The sequence below is a fragment of the Ischnura elegans genome, chromosome 11 (genome assembly GCF_921293095.1).
Source record: "Ischnura elegans chromosome 11, ioIscEleg1.1, whole genome shotgun sequence".
NCBI lineage: Eukaryota > Metazoa > Arthropoda > Insecta > Odonata > Coenagrionidae > Ischnura > Ischnura elegans.
In genome coordinates, this window is record NC_060256.1 from 12302250 (window position 1) to 12309176 (window position 6927).

Consider the following 6927-nt stretch of genomic DNA (forward strand, 5'->3'; position numbering starts at 1 on the left):
AAAGCACGATTGAAATCACATTTCGAAGAGCATTTTTCTTTATGAAAAGAGGGACTTTTCATGGCAGGAATTTTTACATCTTAAGGCAGTTCATTGATTTTTTAAATTAATCTGGATTTCTTAATAACCCAGGCGGACGGCGTTCTTGGGTGTTCCGAACAGAAATGATAAAACACTCTCCAGCACCGTTATCAGCCTCCTTCATTTTTGCCAGGGCTGCCTGAAGCCAACCGGGGAAAATAAATTCACTGATGAATCAGTTTAAAGATATTAAATGAGACGACGTCTTTATCCAATGAAATCAGAAGGAGAATAAGAAGAGAGTAGCGGATCGAGCCGATACCTTTACAAAGAATGAAGATACATGTACAAACGTAATTATTTGCTTTGCCAACCTCGCTGCCGTGAATGACACCTGCCCTTTGCGAACAGGTCCCACTCCATGTTTTCAGGGAAGAGTTAGCTGGTAAGGTTTTCCAACTAAATTCCAACAGTGTTTTTCACGTGACACCATCACGTGGACTACCATTCGTCTGGCTCCTACCCTTCCACATAGTTGGCGTGAGTGGCCCTTCCTGAGGTAATTTAGATTTATTCCTGTCAGTGTAGCTCTTGGGGTCATAGGAGTACGCAAGTAACGGAAAGGTTTCAGCCCATTGGAAAGGACGCTGTGTATACTGAAGGCTACATATGGAAATAGTATACGGACAGAGTAACCTTTAAAGGACACTAATTGTTTACTAATGGCTACACAGTAGCGGATACAGAAAAAAACTCTAGAGGGGGGCGTAAAAGATATCTTGACCAACCTTTACTTTTATCCTAAAAAAATAATCAAGTCACATGCAAAGTTTAAGAAAGTGTTATTTGAACTGATTATACGCACATGAAATACAAAGCCATCTTATGACATAAAAAAGTTAAAATTGTAGTCCTGCAATGTTTGGTTATGCGGGCGGCCAGGAAAGGGTTGGGGGGCGCGCCTCCCATATGCATCCGCCACTGAGATTACATATGGAAACAGTATATGAAAGGTATACATATACCTCTCAGATACTGTTTCCATATGTAGCACATACGTATACAGTATATGAAAGGTATACAGATACCTTTCGTATACTGTATACGTATACGCTTCAGGATACTGTTTATGTATACCTAGAATCTAAAACATGTATACAGATTCTCAAGGAAACAGTATACACCTGGTATACTTACGGTATACGTATACCGTTACCAGTGTGCTGTCTGGGGAGTTCCTGTCTTCATTGACGACAATAGCAGCAGTGACATAAATCCTTCTCCATTTTTGTATCTCCCCGCATTTGCTCTTCGGCTTCGTTATGGTGGACGCCCGAGCGAGTGTCGCCTGGGAACTATCAACGCTGAAACATCGTCGCAGTTACAGGAACCAAAATTATAGTGAACACCGCGAAAAAAGTGGCAACAAAAACTCCGAGTTCAACACGGAAAAATTCCTTGAAATGACTTTTTAGGTTCCTGAAAACCATTATGTCAAGTAAAACCTTGCGCACCTAACTAAGAATTCATTTTGCAGAAAATTTGCTAAAACCGTAATCGCAATTAACAATAAACGCACCGTTTTCCACTTCGTTTAGACTATGACTGTATTACCGCCCACAAAACGAACAGCCTGTTACGTCCGCCGCTTCGCGTTTTTTCTCGCGCGAAATTTGAAAGCCTTGACGTTATCGCGAAGCGAAGGTGCGATAAACCAATGACGGTCTCAAAATTTTCGTGACGTTATCGCGAAATGACGTTAAACGTGACGTAGAATGAGGACTCACTGTATATGAATATGCAGTAAAATGAAAGATTGGTCTGTGACAAAATTCTGTAATAATCTCCGAGTCCTTATAATCAAGTGCAGGAGATTGGAATTATAATATGATACTGCTAAAAATCAGATAGCACATAACGAAGTCTTGTTGGGAAATCAGCTAGGTCCGGATGGACATTGCTGCCAATGTTTTGACGGCCTTCTCTACCATCGTCAAAAGGGCAATGGCCTGACCCTGATGCCCTGACGACAATGGTAGAGAAGTCCGTCGAAAGGTAGGCAGCATTGTCCATTCTGACTTGGCTGATTTCCCGAGAAAACTTCATCAGCAAGAGTCGCCGGGAAAGCACCAAATTCTTCATCAGATAACACATCACCATTTCATACCTATATATAAAAGTTCAAGGGCACGTTATAAAAATTTCCATGTAGAATGTTAGGCAGTGAATTTTCTACATAACTTTTGGCAGGTTGTCAATAGTACCTATTGACTAAAAGATCAATCTATCAATCTTAGAAACATTGTACTAATATTGTTATGCAGTAAAAATAGCTTTGTATTTTGCTGAAATACAATAAGGAATTTTTGGTTGTTCATTCATACTATATATAATGCAATCACATTGGATGTTGGCAGACATTCATCACTTTCAGGGGGGATCCAGGATTTTTTTCTGGGAGGGGCACAAGCAAGGCTGTACCCAGGATTTTGTTCTGGGTGGGGCACAACGATACCTCGTAATACAAAACGAATGCAATCATAATGGGACCGTATTAAAAATCTTGCATATTTTTGAGGGTCTGGGGGGGGGCACGTGCCCCCGTGCCCCCCCCCTGGATCCGCCTATGATCACTTTAATTGCTTCCCTTGCATGCATAACCAGTGCAATGGAATTAAAAAACAGTTGCTAAATGCTTATCCTCCAGTCTGCTACAAAATCCATTCTAATCTAAAACTCTTTTAGCACTAGCTTTATTCTATATTGGTGCCGGTATATTTCAAATCAACATTCAAACCCATTTAAAAATACACTTTAAATATGATGTTGAATATAAAATAGGTAATGAACAGTACATACTAGATTCACTTTTTGATTTATTTGGGAGTATGTATTTTCAAAGGTTGAAATTTTGATTATAAATATCTTAGAATGAATTAAATTGTAACTTCCTTTCAAACAACTCTACTAATACTGCGTTGCAGAATTGTGGTCCGTATGAGGTTTTTTGGTGCTTATGCATTGTATTATGACCAATGTCAACATGACTAACATTATTTCTAAGGATGAGTCGGTTTTAAATTTTTTCGGCTCTCGATACTCATTTCCAGGATGAACTCTTATTATCTGAATTAATGGAAAATTTAAATGAACGACCAGAAGAAATGGATGTAAATGATTTTACTAAAGATGTAAATAGGCAGGATAGCTGTGTAAAAAAAACATAAGATTGTCTCCATAATTTTATATGCCAGGCAAAAAAATTTAAAGAACACATTGATAACCACTGCATAATTGACAATATGTCACATTAAATCAGGCAGCCACAAGTTCTTTCTCCAGGTTTTGATTTTTAAAAATTCAACATTTTTACCCTACCTGGGTATAATCTATTCTTTTTTTGGCGCAAATATTGCCTGCAGTACAGAACAGGTATTCACTGAAAACATTAGAGGCCGATGTGGATTTTGAAGGGCCGTGCTAATATGTTTGGAGCACAGTTTACATACTGCAATGCAACAGGATCAATAGTGAACTCCTCCAACATCTTACAATCAGTGGCGCCGACTCCATGGGGCCTGAGGGTGCCCGAGCCCCCCCAAAAATTCCTTACAGATGTGAGGAAAAAATGTGTCAGGCTTGTCAATTTTCCCCGGAGTGTCCAGATATCGAGATTCGGGTGATCAGGGTTCTAATGTTGATCATATGACTCTTCTAAAATGCTTAAAAACCTTAAAATTAACTACTTATAAAATTTACCCTTCAATTTTGATGTACACCGTCTCCATCTTTAAACTGAACTGATGCCTTTTCCCATTCTCGCAACAACCGCATCAAGAATTTCTGATGCGAGCCGATGCGAGTTGATACTTCTGGAACCTCGAAAAATGCTCGATCCGGGGCCGCATCGATGCGCATCAATGCTTGATTCGGAACGCACCCCTAGTATGGACGCCCGATATGGTTTTATGATGGTTCTAAAATTATATACTTTCCCGCAATACTTGAATGTATAGCTGAGTTGCCTAACTGATGTTCTGTAGGATAGTAGGAATTGTTGCTGTAAATCTCAATTTTTATTGCCATGGTAAAAGAAAAAATTAAACGCAAATTTTTCTCAATATAAAGAACAGTTTCAGGAAACAACCGTGTTTAACTACCATTCTTGACATGCAAATTCTGAAAATAAAGTACAAGTTCTCCTTACCAGCTTGGCAAACTGAACATAAATTACTTCAAATTTGACAAACTCACCATATGGACAGCATTTAATTTCACCCTTTTTAATGCAGAATCGACCACACCAATATGCAACTGTTCAAAATCATGGCTTCTTTCTAAACAAACGTTAATGATAAAGAAGCAGCCTGTGCAGCCAATATGTGTAAAATAATAAATGATAAAATCCTCTGTTTAATTACAAATGATAAAAATATTTCCTCATCAAATGCCTCTAAACGCTACTGAGAATGAAGAAAAAAGGAGTTTACTCCTGTGGAAGTAAAAGCAAGAATACAATCCCAGATAAACATGATGTATCGGGGCAATTTTCTAATCTGTCAAATGTGAAATATGTGGTGGAAAAGACTAGATAACATTCTCTCGGAATTCACATTGACTTCGATATTCATTTAAGCGCATTCATTTTCAAAGCTTAGCAGCAGCTATATTGATTGTGCAGCTCATTATTGACCAGCTCTCAGCTCCACTGTATCGGTTGATAAAGCCTACGAAGACAAAAGGCCAAAATAAAATAATTACCCAATATAGATCTAATTGGAAGTAACTCCAAGAACCCACAACTCATCTAAAATTAAATCACCAAGAGTAGACATGATATTCACCAGTGGTGAAACCAGGAATATGCTTCAGGGGGTGGATGGTGGAGGTGTACATAGGAGTACTAGCCCCCCAGGCAATGGGGGTAGTTACCCATCTACCACCACCAGTCCGGAAAATGTTTGAAAAATGACATACCTGGAAATACATTTTCCATCATTTTGGCACTTAATATTTAATATTGAGCATATGCAGTCACTCTATATCAAAACCAGACAATAGTTTATAATATTTTTTTATTTCTTTGAGGCTTTGGGGGGATCTATCCCCTCATCCCCCGCATAGTTACGCCACCGATATTCATATTATACAAATGGGAACATCATGTCTGGAAAATTTTTCCATATAATGGACATAAGCCTTGTCTAGAAAAACTAACTGATTGGCATATTTTAACCTAATGCATTCATGACATATGAGCATTCAATGCTAGTTAACCTTAAATCTCATGACATCTGCCTGTCGCCATTTGTTAAGGAGTAATTATGCAGTACGAAAGTCGTTTGTTTCAATTTGTTCACTCATCATCAAGGACATGAAAATTTTATCAAGATATAAAAATTGATATTATTTATGATAGTGGATATTATTATTCCTGTGTGACAAGTGAATTTTATCAAACGTTGATTATCTTGCACCAGTAGAGCATAATATTTCATTGGTGTTACAAAAGTATTCATGAGCATCTGTGAATTTTACAAATAATACACTATAGAAATAAAGTTGAATACCTAAACAGAACATTTGTCTTGACTGCACTGGGCTGCGTTCTCAATCATGCATCCCAGTTCATGGCCTTGAAGCTATCGTTCCAAAATACTTGAACGCTTTGAAGTGCCGAAGCCTCCATGGGATTCGGAATGTCTTGATGTGATCCTGGAGGCAACTTTGAAAGCTGGCATAAGAGAGCAAGTTCTATTCAGTTTCTATTGTAATGCTGAATTCATTAATTAAGTGTGATATAGCTAACCAATCATTTCATAAATCATTATAAATTTTGATAAATTCCAGTGTTTGTTTTGAGTGAAGTATGTGTAATTATGATTCCGTAGGTATACAGCGAGTGTGCTCTGGCTGCTGCAAAACTGGCATCTGGAACATTTAACATATTTAATATTTCTAGAAGGTGACATTCAGAATCGGAATAAAGAATTCCCTTTCAGAATCACTATTTTCATACAAAAACAGGGCACTCTAGGGTGTCATTGATTAAATGATGCATGGGCGTGATTCATAGCATGCCCACACCCCCACCCTCGGCAATGCTGCAATAAGTGCAACGTGGAATAAATTTCTAAACAAGTGAAATAATATTATTACCATAACTAGAGGATAGAGTATGTTTTAGTACAGAGGTTGGAGGCACTGATCTATCACTGGTGGCTATGGCAGGAACCTCCACCCATGCCTTCCCTCCGAAGATGCTTCCCATTTTCTGGAAGGGAAAACAGCACTTAAGAATTAGAAAGCCTATCACTCACGTCACGTGTGATACAATGTCACTTACTATCACTGGCAATGAACCTACATCAATATAAGGTCAATGGCAAGTTAAATGCTAAGCAGGCTTGGCTCTCTTTACCCTTGTTTCATGGTTTGTACCCTTGAGGCTTCTGATCTTCGTCTGGCACTGACGATCAGTGTCTTGACGCACTATTCACTGCCACATAGCCACAGAAATCTCATCCCATGGCTTGCTGTGGCGTTTATGTGAGAAGACTCACTTCCTCTCCCCATGTGTCTCCAGTAGAAGCGGGGTGCCACCAGGTGTGTCCCATGTTTCCAATAAATAATGGACAAATGGCATCCAAAATCACTTGTTTCACAGAAAATAAAATGTTACTTAAAAATGTACGATTGCTTAAACTTAACAGAGTCAAAGGAAGAGAATTATTCCACATTAAGGATGAGCTACTGTGAATATCTTACTTTTCACATCATCTCCTTCCTGATGACCAGGAACTGGTTATCTAAAGAAAGAATTGTCAAGTATTAATAAAAACTACAAGATAGGATATTCAGTGTATCACCTTTAATGCTAAATTAACATCAAAAGATAATACTAGC

The 6927-nt window shown here is 38.4% G+C and overlaps 1 long non-coding RNA gene across 2 annotated transcripts; it reads right to left on the reverse strand.

The window, feature by feature from the left end:
• Positions 1 to 4346: 4346 nt before the first annotated feature.
• Positions 4347 to 6607, reverse strand: LOC124168301. Of its 2 annotated transcripts, none has more exons than XR_006866898.1 (4): positions 6443 to 6607; positions 6181 to 6295; positions 5592 to 5746; positions 4347 to 4748 (listed from the first exon to the last, which is right to left on the reverse strand). It is a non-coding gene; the product is annotated as an uncharacterized LOC124168301 (long non-coding RNA). The 2 variants fall into 2 exon arrangements; XR_006866897.1 differs by having other exon boundaries at positions 5592 to 5755.
• Between the last annotated feature and the right edge of the window lie 320 nt (positions 6608 to 6927).